At 36.1% G+C, this 5770-nt stretch overlaps 1 pseudogene; it reads right to left on the bottom strand.

Moving 5' to 3' along the window:
- Window positions 1-462: 462 nt before the first annotated feature.
- Window positions 463-5517, bottom strand: LOC112459302 (annotated as a pseudogene).
- Between the last annotated feature and the right edge of the window lie 253 nt (window positions 5518-5770).

Here is a 5770-nt window from a genome sequence, read left to right as displayed (position 1 = left end):
ATAATAAATGTTTTATTTACGTTAAATATAAATTTCCATTTATTTATAATCTAAGACCTCACCCACCATTCTTCCACCTCTCAAAATCGCACGAGGTCCGATCCTGAGTTAAAGGGATTGAATTCCCTGACTCGAAAGAGGACCGACGATCGCACCGCTCACGGAAGGCGTCCTACCGTCGCTAAGGACGTTGACCCTTCTTGAACCATCGACAGTGCGTTCGGCTCGCGCCACGCGCTTCACACACAGAGCGTGTACCTGCAAGCAATATTCTTAAGGGTCTAGTTGCGTCCTTCTTTACCCCGACTCCTCTGGTTAGCCTTTCCCTTGCTTCCCGGATTTTCATATCCTAATCCCGGGGTCGGACGTAACAACAGGTTTAAATAAAAATATTATTCTACTTTTTTATTGATTACTTTTATATGTTATTAGAAATATACAAGTGTCTTAGGAAGAACGCAATTATTTTATCGTTGTTCGGTAATAAAGGTGTATACCGCCCTTCACCGCGAAACCAAATGATTTTTCGTTGAAAATAAACGGCACTGCAGTCTGGGAGTGAGGTTTGAACTTATATTTGGAAAGAAGACTCACGAGTCCGACTTTCGTTTGCACGTGTCCAAATTGCGCTCCTAAAAATTTATAATACCAATGGAATAAAACTTATATAAAACGTGCACAAGACGTTAAGAATAACTTTAAACAATGATTTGATAAATAAATTATAGATATATTAATGGATTTACTCATATTTGTACCAATGCAGATTCGTGGGCCTTCTCCAAATGGCAAATAAGTATAAAGATGCCTTCTTGCTTTCTCGTCTGCGTTAAGTCGTTCAGGATCAAATTTATCTGGATCAGGATAAATCGATGGATCCCGATGCAGGCCAAGTATTGGTATAAAAATCGAAGTCCTCTTTGGCAGGTAAATGTTTGTTGTCGGTAGATTAATATCTTTGGTACAAATGTGATTCAACATTGGAAGAGGTGGATATTTCCTCAAAGTCTCTGAAATATGTAAAAGAAAAGTAATAAAATATATATCATCCAAAATACAAACCATTTATTTAAACTTACATATTATAATAACAAAATATTTTTGTTATTTATTATAAAATACTTGCCATTTATTACTTTGGTTAGATAAGGCATTTCGTTCATAGCGTCGTAGGTCAGATCATGCTTTGTCAACGTTTCGTCGATTTCCTTGTGAACTTTGTCTTGATGATGAGCTAATTCGTATAAAGCGAACGTTGCTGTCGCCGTGGAGGTTTCGAAGCCAGCTAGGAAAAAGATAAAATTTTGCGCAGTAGCTTCCGCCATGGTAAGCTTATTTATGGTTGCTGCAGGTGAATAAAATAATATAGTTTTTTTTAATAATCTGTTTCAAAAGAAATTTTAATTATTTGATTTACAAAACTGCAACGTGAGATAACATATGTAAATTTTTAAAACATATATAGGGAAACTATATTAATATAATATGTAATATGTAAAAATGTATATTAACATGTTACGTCGGTGGTCTTCTTGTCATCGTCAACATAGTCTTTCTCCATGATTTGAATGAGCAAATTCTTAAGATCGTGTTTTATCACTTTATGAACTTGCTTATATTCCACATTATCCCGAAATATATTCGTGTAAAAACTTGTGATGCGTCGATCTGTGAGGGGGATGGAAAAGATGTCCATAATTTTCGGAATGGACATAGACAGGATAAATCGTATTATTTTTATCTTTAAAATATTCTTTCCTTGAATTCGATACTCATTGTTCGGCTCCTTAATACAATTAGATCTTATACCAAAAGCAGTTGACATTATTATGTCCGTTGTATATCTATTGATCAAATTGGCAAATAACTTTTATATAATAACTTCTATCGAAATGTACGACACACATTAAAGTTGTTGTAAAATTACATGAGATTTAATAATTTGAACAAGTAAAGACAGATTGATAAATAAAAAATTAAGTAAAAAAAATTGTTTATGTAATATGCTATTTATCCTCCTTCATCCTATAATTATAATATTTACACTTTTTATCTTCAAATTTAGGAGTTTCTATTCTTTGCTGTTTGAAAGACTTTGTTTAAGTAACAATTAAGAAAAATAATTACCTTGCAAATATATCTTTTATCTCGATAGAATCTCTCATCTGCGCTTTGTTGTCTAGGTACTTTGCGAGTCTTTCGCTACATTCCTTTACAATCGGGAAAATCTGCTTTATTTTTAACGAAGTGAAAGCGGGTGTCATCTTGGTGCGTATATTTCGCCATCTCTTTTTATTTATAAAAAACAAATTGTCGTATAACAGATTAATTTTTTCATTGAAGTATAACCCACGATCATGGAAACTTCTTTGTCAATACCGTTCGAATAAGATCAGGATCAGCGATTACCAACAATATTTTAAAAAACATATATAGTCCGAATGCCCGATGATCCTTATATTTCATGTAGGCATCATGCAAAAATATAGGTATTTGTTTATAAATTTTCCTTTTACATAATTATACGATATTTTTTAAGTGAAAATACAAATTAAAAAAAAGGGTAAAAGTGCATATAATAACGGACCCAGTTTCAATGACCTTGACCTTGACCTTGACATATTTTGTCATGATCCTGAGTAACTATCAAAAGGTTTTAAGCGTCGCTCGTTGTTTATTAAAAGGTTATTAACAAAAGAATTTTCACAAATTACATATAATTTTCTGCATAACCATGTACGTTTCACGTAATGTATTCTTAACTGCTTTACTCATTTATTTATGTGTAGTAAATTGAACACTATTAACCTAACCCAAACCAATTGTTGTATGGGTGGGTCAGATTTTTCAAATCTCACTTATTTATAACTCAGTGGTAAGGGTAGTAATTTACTGAATAACCGTGTATATAGACAGTACACAGTACACATGTAGGCGGGGGAGGAGCTACCGTCCCTCGTAGAAAATAATTAAATAAAAAAAAAAGAAAATACAAGCTAAAATGCACACATAAAAAAAATATATAGGCAAAAACTTCATAACTAATTAGGTCCACTCAACATATATATATTTTTTAATATCTCTTACATTAAAGACAAAATTGGTATAGAAAACCCACGTTTTCTGGCCAGTACATCAACTTCTCTAGCCATCCGTTTAAATATAAAGTTAATACTATTACGAGTCTTCTTGATCGAGCGATCTTATTGTCTGACGAAAGCTTCCACGAATCTAAAATTAATGTTGTTAAGAATATACTTTTGAACAATTCCTTTCCAATCGATCTCATCAATAAACACATAAACATCAGAATTAAACAACTTCGGCATAAACGTGACGTGAATAGCACTCCTGTTAATTTTTTCGATTCACGGAGATGCGTCGTTCTACCGTATGTCAAAGGTCTTGGCGAAGATATACGTCTCACACTTAATAACGTTGACCTTGATACTGTCCACGCACTGTTCTACCTACATACCTACAATTGTATCGAGACTCGTGGCTGTTGCGTCGTTTGCAATAAAGTATTATTCTAACATTAGTAATCGAGTGTATAATTATTCCTCGATTCCTCTCATCAAGACGTCGGTAGTAGGCCCACACCCGGAGGGATAATCGACCTCCTGTGGTACCGAATTCTCACATTGGTGGGGTTTGAACATCACTCTATTAGTTATTAATTTTTTAGCCTCTCATTTGTGATGTTTCTGTTAAAATCTCATAAGCACTAGACTGAGAATGTGCCGACGATGGTACTCGTTTCCTTATCAGGTATTTGAATTTTTGCCCCTTAAAAAATTTTTGCATTAACTTAAAGGAATTTCTTTTATACTTTCTGAAAATTTTAACTTTTAACTCTTAGATTATAAATTTTAACTATTGACTACGTTATTTGACCTCACGCTGTATTTTATGTATTTTTGCTTGGTTAGATCACTTGATAAGAACCCAAATCTTGGGTTGAAACGTCGTGAAGTTTTTATGTACCTTTGCCAATTGTTATCGATATAAATATATTCTTTTGATTTAATATCTCTTCTAAATTTCAATCTCCAAGTTTACCCGTGTCGCCTGTGCCATCTCGTATTTTTCTTCTTGCACGAGGAATTCCTCTATGCAATCGCGGCACTGCCGGGCTGGTCTCAGGCCTAAAATTATCTTCCCGCATTTGGAACAACAGAACTTAGTCAACGGCGGCGGGAGTCCGTGCCTCGGCGAGCTTGAGAGCGTGGTACCCCCATTTGATCTCGTATCCATCGACTTCGGGGATGTCTTTGTCGTCCCCGAGTGGTGGCAGCTGATCCAAATAACCACCTCCTCTTCTCCCTCAGGGTCGCAAAGACCCGCTATCTAAGATGATTCTGTACGTGTTTCGTGCTCCTCGGGAAAAACTCCGTCGATTGGCCCATAGTTCTCGTTCCTCTCTTCTTCGCTCCTCTCGTCCGGCGTCGGTGGTTTCATTTTAATACTATTTTGAGTGTATATGCGTTCGTGTTAATTTTAAATTGAATGTATGCATATATATGTATAACATAGCTGTTTTATTTAATGTTTACCTTAACCTCTTGCGCACTTAAATAATCGCTGGGGATCTTCGGTTGCGTGTTCCTTACGAGTCGAGATCGTAGTGACTATCGCTCAAGTTTTCGGATTTTACATTTGTTCTTAACTTATTGTTAGTTAATATAGTTTTCATATTTTTGACATCTGGATTTTATTACTTTCAGTCCTTTTCGAGAGGAAGAGAAAGAGGAGAAGTGTGAGAAAGAAAGAGAGAACAATATTTTTTGTTTATAGCTTGTGGATACACATTGTGAGCTTCGTTGCGGATACTAGATTTTTTCACGTTTTCCACATCGCTTTGCATAGCAATATGGTACAAAAGAGATCGTAAAAATTGAGTGTGTGCGTGTTCAGTGTCAGCTGCAGTTTTTTCTTGTTTGGCCGGAAGCGGGGATGCTCCTACTTCCTTTTCTTGGTTTTTGTCGTTGTTTACCGTCCCTGGCGCTAGATGCAGTAGTAAATTGGTCACCGAGTCCCACAGTGCTCCGACTAAATGTATTGACCATCCGTATATAGTATGTAGTGCGTAACCGTGTGTATAATAGTGTCGATTATTAGCTTTGCCGTCCTTGTGCAGAAGTATATTCCGATTAATCCTGCAGAGGCATTGCCAAAAATTAAGAACGTTTTCCAGATTTTCTTCCAGGCGTTCTTTATGATTTTCTGTGAGGAGTTTTCATCCAAGAAGTAAGAAAGTGACATCCTTTGTGTTATAGTTGGTTCCCCCATTACGCCTCGTGCTACGTTGTTCAGTATTCCGATTTTTTCGGCGGGAAACATTATATGGTCTCTCAGTTTTTCGAGGTTCTGGTTGATGTAAATGCCGCTTGCAGCCAAGGATCCTGGATCGCTGTAATGCCAGGTAGACTTGGTCATCGGTTCCATTATCGTAGGTGCTCTGCTGTATTCCACGTTTGGTGTAATGCGGTACCATCCGTCGTTTAGATTGTACATTGTAGGAAGTATTCTACTGCACGAAATTTGCATTCCTGTTTTAAAAAGTATATGCGTTCGAGGTGTTAAGAAATATGTTTCGTTTCCCTTCGATACTGGCAATTATTGATAACATTCTTGAGTTTGGCGTATTTTTACTTCCACCGGGGTACATTTGGATAACCAAATATATGCACTATCTCTCCAGAAATTACGGCCATGTATCCTGGGCCTTTCATGATTTGGTATGCGAAGTCGTCGGGAGCATGCATCA

Source organism: Temnothorax curvispinosus, unplaced genomic scaffold (genome assembly GCF_003070985.1).
Source record: "Temnothorax curvispinosus isolate PA1 unplaced genomic scaffold, ASM307098v1 QBEX01009709.1, whole genome shotgun sequence".
NCBI lineage: Eukaryota > Metazoa > Arthropoda > Insecta > Hymenoptera > Formicidae > Temnothorax > Temnothorax curvispinosus.
Note: the sequence above shows the minus strand (reverse complement) of the source record. Positions and strands in the feature narration are given on the sequence as shown.